The following is a 9,444-nucleotide window of genomic DNA, read 5'->3' as shown; positions in this document are numbered from 1 at the left end:
CGCGTCGCCGGTGAGCTCGCCCCGGCCGCCAATGTCCACACACACACACACAGTACTACGCGCGCGCACACACACACACACACACACACACACACACACTACACACACACACTACACACATTAGTTTGTTTGTTATAAATTTTTCTGTTTTTTAGTTATAGAAATGTTAGAAATTATTCTGTTTTTTAGTTATATAAATATTAGAAATGTTAGTTTTATAGGAATGTTATAAATGTTTTCTGTTTTTTAGTTATAGAAATATTTATAGAAATGTTAGCAATTTTTTTGTTTTTTAGTTATATAAATATTAGAATTTTTATGGAAATGTTAGTTATATAATCAGGAAATTTTAGAATTAGTTTTAGTTAGATGAATTAGATTAATGTCAAATTGTTAGAATTTGCATATATATAGAATTTTAGTTATCACAATCCAATCATTTAAAAAATGTTACTTTTTGCGGGCATATAGTATTTGTTCTCGACGATATGCCCGGCCCGCATCCTCGCCATCGACCCGTTCGCGACGACGTCATGCTTCAGGGGACCCATGTCCGGGACTGGGCTCCGCCGGGCTGGCACTGGGAGGTGCTACCTCGAGGGGCGCGCCGCTTGGTGAGGAACCCGGCCTCGGGTCCCATCGTCGACCCTGATCTTCTTTGGTGGCGTTCGCGTGGGCCACATTTGGTGCAGAGGCAGCCGGCCCCGTCGGAGGTGGTGCGTCGCCGTGTCAGGGAGGAAGATGAGCACGTTCATCGCTACGTGGCTGCTATGGACGACGTCAGGTTCTCCACTACTTGGCGGGTTCTTTGGGCAGATGACCGGAGATATGATCCTGTGATGGTTCCTTCTCTTTGGGTGTGCACCGCCCGTGCCCCAGCAACCGCGAGTGGCGCCCTAGATTCTTCTGTAGTACTCGATCTTTATTAGGTACCTAGCCAGTGATGTATTCGATATATAGTATTCGAGACGATGTATTCGAGATTATATATATTAAGATGATGATGTATTCGATATTATATATTCGAGATTCAGATTTTCCTTATTGATTAATTGCATCCATGCATTGTAATTTGAATACTAAATTGTTTTATATTTCTTCTGTATTATTAGTAAAGTAAAAGCTATGGCAGACAATACCGGCAGAGAGAGAGAATAGGAATTGTTCGACATCATACGCAGCCCTCACAGGCTAGATGATCTGAATGAAGCAGATGACGGCTCCCAATATCTTAACAATACCGGAGAGGGTGCTGAAAAGATATTCGATCTTGACGACCGGGCTGATGAAGTCATGAACTATGATTATGATTATGACACAGACAATGTTTGTGATGACACAGACAATGCTGATCTTCAAATAACAAACACTACCGGCGAGGTATATTTATATAAGCATGCATCATGGTGATCATCACATGTTTTTTTTATTGAAGATATATTAACGAATCGATCTTTCTTCTTTCAGCCCTCCAGATCGAGCAAATCTGCTTCTACAGACAGCAAGACAAAGCGAGGCCCGGGTAGATTGTTGAAAGATGGTGTAAAGTACCACATCGAATCCATCAAACCTAGTGGCGAACCCCTCACGCCTAAGAACATTGCGAACAAGTGGACTTGTCAGCGCGGAGTTCTTGTGAAGGACAAACTCCCGATCTCCATTCAAGAATGGAAAGAGCCAAAGACTAAACGTCCAGGTGTTACTTGGGTCGATGGCAGAGCCAAAGAAGACCTGGTGAAATCTCTGATGGAACATTTCACCCTACCAGATCATTGCACTAAAGCAGATGTGGACAAAGTCAAGGCCGCTGCTCTTAAGAAGATGGCAATTGCATTCAACACCCACAAGAAAACTGTATGGGCCAACTACCTCGCTAATGAAAGGAAGACTCCAGATTTCAAGGGAACACTGGAGAAGCAAAGAGAACATTGGGATGTTTTCGTGACCTTCAAGGATTCAGAAATATCTAAGGAACGGTCGATGAAAAACAAGGCAAATGCCGCAAGAAAGACGCAGTTCCATAGTGTAACACCCCAGATGTAACATGTCCCAATTTGGCAATATATCAACTTGACTTTATCCATTTCTTGTGGGTCTTATCATGTTTGGCCTCACCTTGTTTGGTTATGTGGTTTGTTCTTTTCATTTGTCATGCTCTCCTTACCATATTGCATTTGTGCTTCTTGTCATCATCATATAGTGCATTTTCGTCTCATGCCATCTCATGTTGCATTTTGTCATTCATGTGGTTGCCATGAGCATCTTAGGCATGACCTTGTCCCCCCTTTTCAACCATTGCACCATCACTTCTCCTTCCTCCCCTTTTCCTTCCTTCTTTTATCAAGTGCTAATTTTACTTTCTCTAATAATGTTCATCTTCTTCCTATAAATCTTGCTCCATGCCCTAAGCCTTTTTGCCAAATATCTCTTTACTTGAAGTTGTTTTGGTCAGGTTAAAAAATGACAGAAGTTTGCATTATATTCAAACTTGTCTTATTTTTCTACCTCTAAAAATGCCCATCGCAATTTATTCAAATAGTGAAGAATTACGGGAGTTTGAGAATATTTTCTTTATACTCTAACTCCTCTTCTTTTTCCCTGTGCTTTTCTTTTTCTATTTCTGTTTGAATAAATGAAAAAAAGGAGAGTTTCAGCGCAGCAGCCCCCCTGGGCCTCCCGTAGCCCAGCCAGTTAGCCGCAGCCGCCAGCCCTACCAGTGCAGCAGCTAGCCGCGGCCATCCAGCCCAGCAGCCCCCTGTTTCCCTCTTTCTCCCTCGCCAGGCCCGCTTGTCAACGACCCACGGCCTCACGCCTACCTGCTCCGTGTTGCCTCTGTCTCTGTTTCTGAGAGAGAGCGCACGCGCCCGCACCGTGAGCTTCACGGACGTCGAGGCAGCGCCGTCTCATCCCCTCCTTTTTAAGCCCCCGCGCCCTCCTAGGGTTTCCCTTTCCCCTCTCTCTCGCTGCCGCCACGGTAAGTCCTCGCTCGTGCCCCATAGCCGTCGCCCGCTTCATGGCTGAGGCGAGCTGGAGCTCGTCCCCGGCGTAGGATCCGCCAGCAGCGCCCCGCCTCCCTCCAAACGCTCCGGTGATCGTCATTGTCTTCTTCCTCCTGTGAACCAAGGCAGAAGACGCCAAGTCCGGCTACGTCCCCGTCGTCCTCTTCCTCCCCTGCTTCGCGGACAGCAGCCCCGCCAGGTTCAGAGCTCGTCCGCGTCGCCGCAGGCTCGTCTCCGTCATCGTCTTCTTGTCCTAGGGTAAGGAGGTATTCCCGGCTTCCTCCCTCCGCCTTCTCAATGCTAGATGATCCCCATAGGAGATGCTAGGATCGCGCCTTTGCCATGATCGGGATGCTCTAGCGATCTCTGCATTTTTTGGTGTAAGGTTCAGTGGAACGCCGTCGTTGCTCGTGCTTCGCCCCGCTCTGGTTCGCCTCGCTGCACCTTTTCTATCCCGCACCACACCATCCCTCGCATCACTCACGCCAGCGCAGCCCGCTGGCCCCGCGCTGTCCTGCTTCCTCGGCGGCCACGCGCTCGCGCTCTGCCCCCTCCATGTAGCCGCTGCACGAGCTCGCGCTCCAGAATTTGCGAGCGCGCCGTTGCGCCCCGCTCTCCCTGGCCTATCCCGCACCCCCGCCGGTACCCCTTGGCTCCGGTGGTCGTCGTCGTTGCTCGCAGGCACCGCCGGCGACGTCTCTGCTGCAGATGAGAAGGGACCCGTACCCGCTTCAGGTTGCCTCAAGAGGAGCCGAGCCCCTACCAAACCAGCAACTGCATCCTAGCCCAGCTGGTAGCACACCCGCGATTCCAACCAGGAGAGCTGGGTTCGAATCCCAGGCTCTCCACAGTTTTTGGTGGTTTTTTCTTCCATGAGACACTGACGCCTCGGCCCCACTGGTCATACACACATCCAGCCATGTGGCCCATGGCCCTACCAGTCAGTCTAACGGCTGGGTACAGCCTGGGTGCACCTAGCTTTCCCCGCAGGTTTTTCTGTTTTATTCCATTTCGGAATATGCTAGTTTTGGCATATGCTGAGGTTACCATTTAGGGCAGGTTGTATCTTTGTGCATTTGTGATGATTTTTCTACAGCAACCCTAACATATTATATATCTTTTTGGGGTAGAAAAATCCCACCAATCCATTGGTTCCATTAGTTTCTGCATTTGAGCAAGTTCATAATCATGCCATCTCACTTCATGTTGTTGTTTTGTCTCTTATGTGCTTGTTCATGCAAATATGCTAGTTGTTTGTTTTGCACATGAGTAGCTTCATTTTCATGTCTACTTCATGCTAGTACTTGTTCCATGCCATGACATGCCTGGTAATGAGTTGATCAAGCCTATAGAGATGCCATGATGAATCTGTTTTGCTATGTCTAGTAATTCCACTAAGTCTGTAGAACTATTATCTCTTGCAATATTGCCATGCTATTTTAGTCATGCTCTAGTGGTTTTTAGGTTGAGCTCAGTGTTCATGTTTCATAGGGAATCTCCTGTACATCACCGTTATGCATCTTGTTCATATGTTTGGGTGCTATAGCTTGTTCATACTTTGCATCCAAGTGGCCATGTCGTTGTTTGCATCATATCTTGTCTTGCTTGTCTTTTGCAAACCGTGTACCCGAATCCGGTGATCCTTATATCGATTTCAACCGAAATCATCTCATCTTTCCAGCCGCATACTTGGTTTGCCAAGTTGATGCCTTGTTCATCATCTTTCCTTCCGAAGCACGCATACGCTTTGCATATCACCTCTCGCATATCATGACATGTATTGCATCATGTTGCTTGTGCATTGCACCGTGATTTATTGTGGTTCCTTTGCTTGTGTTCTTGCTTTGGGTAGATCCGGGAGACGAGTACGTGCACGAGGAACCTGTTGAGTACGCTAACGAGGATCCAGCCTTCGACAACTCTGAGAACCTTGCAGGCAAGATGATCATACCTTCGATATCACTTCTATCTTTGCTTGCTAGTACTCGCTCTTTCGCTATGTTAGCCCTGCCTGCCTTTGTTTACCATGCCTACCTATTGCCATGTCAACCCTCTAACCAACCTATCCTACCAACCGTTGTTTGGCTATGTCACCGCTTTTGCTCAGCCCCTCTTATAGCGTTGTTAGTTGCAGGTGAAGATGAAGTTTGTTCCTGGTCGGAACACGGATATTTTGGGATATCACAATATCTCCTGTTTAAATTAATGCACCTTATATACTTGGTAAAGGGTGGAAGGCTCGGCCTTATGCCTGGTGACTTGTTCCACTCTTGCCGCCCTAGTTTCCGTCATACCGGTGTTATGTTCCTTGATTTTGCGTTCCTTACACGGTTGGGTGATTTATGGGACCCCCTTAACAGTTCGCTTTGAATAAAACTCCTCCAGCAAGGCCCAACCTTGGTTTTACCATTTGCCACCTAAGCCCTTTTCCCTTGGGTTTTTGCGAGCCCAAGGGTCATCTTTATTTTACCCCCCCCGGGGCCAGTGCTCCTTCGAGTGTTGGTCCGAAATGAGCTGCCTGCGGGGCCACCTCGGGGAAACTTGAGGGCTGGTTTTACTCGTAGCTAGTCTCATCCGGTGTTGCCCTGAGAACGAGATATGTGCAGCTCCTATCGGGATTTGTCGGTGCATCGGGTGGCTTTGCTGGTCTTGTTTTACCATTGTCGAAATGTTTTGCGAACCGGGATTCCGAGACTGATCGGGTCTTCCCGGGAGAAGGTCTATTCCTTCGTTGACCGTGAGAGCTTGTGATGGGGTGAGTTGGGACACCCCTGCAGGGTATATAATCTTTCGAAAGCCGTGCCCGCGGTTATGAGGCAGATGGGAATTTTTTAATGTCCGGTTGTAGATAAATTGACACTTGACTTCATTAAAATGCATCAACCGAGTGTGTAGCCGTGATGGTCTCTTCTCGGCGGAGTCCGGGAAGTGAACACGGTTTGTGTGATGCTTGACGTAAGTAGTTTCAGGATCACTTCTTGATCACTTCTAGCTTCTCGACCGACGCGTTGCTTCTCTTCTCGCTCTCACTTGCGTATGTTAGCCACCATATATGCTTAGTGCTTGCCGCAGCTCCACCATATTACACCTTTACCTACCTATGAGCTTAAATAGTCTTGATCTCGCGGGTGTGAGATTGCTGAGTCCCCGTGGCTCACAGATTCTACCAAAACAGATGCAGGTGCCGAGGATACTGGCGCAGATGGCGCAACTGAGCTGAAGTGGGAATTTGATGAGGCCCTTGGTCGTTACTATGTATGGTTTCCAGATGATCAGTAGAGGTGCCCAGTCGGGACGATCGGGGATCTAGCATTTAGGGTTGTCTTCTTTTCATTTGAACTTGACCGTAGCCGGTCTATGAGTGTATTTGAATGATGTATGATCTTAAATTATGTATTGTGTGAAGTGGCGATTGTAAGCCAACTCTCTTTATCCCATTCTTGTTCATTACATGGGATTGTGTGAAGATGACCCTTCTTGCGACAAAACCACCATGCGGTTATGCCTCTAAGTCGTGCTTCGACACGTGAGAGATATAGCCGCATCGTGGGTGTTACACATAGGCTGGGTCCAGGTGGCTACGCAGTGGCATTGCCTAAGTGGGATAAGTCTGAGCAAGAGATGGAGGATGCAGGGGTCACTCCGGTTACCCGGCACTGGCCCCCCAGGTGCATAACTTGGTTCTATGCGCATGGGGGAGCGTTGGACCCGAAGACAGGCGGAGTTTCGCAAAAGGCAAGTCTAAAAGGAGCCGAACAAAAGATAATTGACGCAATAGATGAAGCTCGAAGGATGGCACGGACCGACTTTGTGTCGATTACCGTCCATTGAACAAGAAGACAATCAAGAACAAGTACCCACTTCCCAACATCAATGAGCTTTTCGAGCAACTCAAAGGTGCTAAAGTTTTCTACAAGCTTGACCTTCGTATGGGGTATCATCAGATTCGCATTCGTGAACAAGATATTCCCAAGACAGCATTCAGAACAAGCTATGGTTCTTATGAATATATTATCATGTCTTTTGGCCTTGTCAATCCTCCTCCAACATTCTCTCGCATGATGAACTTTATCTTCAACCCCTACACCAATGAATTCGTCTTGGTGTATCTCGATGATATCTTGGTCTTCTCCAAGAATAAGAAGGATCATTCCAAACATTTGCGATTGGTGCTCGACAAGCTCAGAGAGCATCAATTCCATGCGAAGTTTTCCAAATGTGAGTTCTGGCTTGATGAAGTTCTTTATCTTGGTCACATCATCTCCGCCAAGGGCATTGCTGTTAATCCCGCAAAGGTGTCTGCAGTTGTCAATTGGGAACCTCCTCAGAATGTCAAGCAGCTCCGCAGTTTTCTCGGTCTTGCAAGCTATTGCCGAAGATTCGTTGAGAACTTCTCTAAGATTTCAAAGCCTCTTTCCAACCTCCTCCAGAAGCATGTCAAGTATGTCTGGACGCCTGAGTGTGACGTCGCTTTCAACACCCTCAAAGAGAAGCTAGTCACAGCTCCTGTCTTGACTCCTCCTGATGAATCCAAACCATTCGAAGTTTTCTGTGATGCTTCCCTTCAAGGTCTCGGTGCTGTGTGGATGCAAGAGAAGAAAGTTGTGGCCTATACCTCTCATCAGTTGAAGCCCAACGAAAAGAACTACCCCACTCACGATCTTGAGTTGGCGGCAGTTGTCCATGCATTGATAACATGGAGACATCTCTTATTGGGAAGGCAAGTGGACATTTTCACCGATCACAAGAGCCTCAAGTATATCTTCACTCAACCCAACCTTAACCTCAGGCAAACTCGATGGGTCGAAATGATTCAAGAGTACAATCCGAGTATTGAATATACTCCTGGCAAGGCGAATGTGATTGCAGATGCTCTGAGCAGAAAGGCTTATTCCAAAGTCTAATTCTCAAGCCGTTTCAACCGGATCTTAGTGAAGCCTTCCGCAAGCTGAATCTTCAAGTTGTTCCTCAAGGCTTTCTTGCCAACCTCATAGTCTCTCCTACTTTGGAAGATCAAATTCGTGAGGCACAACTCCTGGATACCATGGTGAAGAAGGTGAAACGTGGTATTGACAAGGGCATTCTCAAATACAAGTGCTATCGCTTGGATGACAAAGATACTCTTTTCTTCGAGGATCGCTTTGTGGTTCCAAAAGGTGATCTGAGAAAAGTCATCATGAATGAGGCACACAATTCCCTCCTATCCATTCATCCTGGAAGTACAAAGATGTACCATGACCTCAAGCAGTCATATTGGTGGACTCGAATGAAGCGAGAAATTGCTCAATTCGTGAATGAATGTGATGTCTGTAGAAGAGTGAAAGCAGAACACCAAAGACCAGCTGGTCTCCTTCAACCTCTTGCTATTCCGGAATGGAAGTTTGACCATATCGAGATGGACTTCGTGACTGGTTTTCCTAAGTCCAAGCGTGGAAATGATGCTATCTTCGTTGTCATTGACAAGCTTACCAAAGTGGCTCATTTTCTTCCTATCAAAGAATCTATCACAGCAGCTCAGCTGGCAGAGCTATACACCTCTAGAATTGTCTCCTTGCACGGCATTCCACAATTGATATCTTCAGATCGTGGAAGCATCTTCACTTCTAAGTTCTGGGACTCCTTTCAGACGGCCATGGGCACCAACATTCGTTTCAGCACAGCTTTCTATCCTCAAACAAGTGGCCAAGTCGAGCGAGTCAATCAAATCCTTGAAGATATGCTCAGGGCTTGTGTCATCTCTTTCGGTATGAAGTGGGAAGATTGTCTAACATATGCCGAGTTTTCCTACAACAACAGCTTCCAAGCGAGTTCGGGCAAGGCCCCGTTCGAAATTCTCTATGGCAGAAAGTGTCGTACTCCTCTCAACTGGTCTGAGACAGGTGAACGCCAACTTCTTGGCAACGACTTGATCACAGAAGCCGAAGAAATGTGCAAAGTCATTCGTGAGAATCTCAAAGCCGCGCAATCGCGCCAAAAGAGTTACCATGATAGCAAGCACCGTGACTTGGCTTTTGAAATCGGAGACCATGTCTACCTCTGCGTCTCTCCAATGAAAGGCACTCGTCGCTTCGGTATCAAAGGGAAGCTTGCCCCTAGATACGTGGGTCCTTTCAAGATCATTGGCAAAAGAGGCGATCTCGCCTATCAACTTGAGCTTCCATCCAACTTTGCAAACGTGCACGATGTGTTTCACGTGTCACACCTTCGCAAGTGCTTCAAGACTCCTGAGCGCACTATCAACTTCGAAGAAATCGACCCCCAAGAAGATCTTTCTTATCATGAGCACCCCGTTGCTATTCTTGAAGAAACCGAGTGCAAGACTCGCAAAAAGTCAATCAAATTCCTGAAAGTGAAGTGGTCACACCATTCCGACCGAGAAGCCACCTGGGAGCGCGAGTGAGGGAGTCCTGGATTAGGGGGTGTCCGGATAGCCGGACTACCATCA

The sequence above is a fragment of the Triticum dicoccoides genome, chromosome 7B, assembly GCF_002162155.2.
Source record: "Triticum dicoccoides isolate Atlit2015 ecotype Zavitan chromosome 7B, WEW_v2.0, whole genome shotgun sequence".
NCBI lineage: Eukaryota > Viridiplantae > Streptophyta > Magnoliopsida > Poales > Poaceae > Triticum > Triticum dicoccoides.
This window is presented reverse-complemented; position numbering follows the sequence as displayed.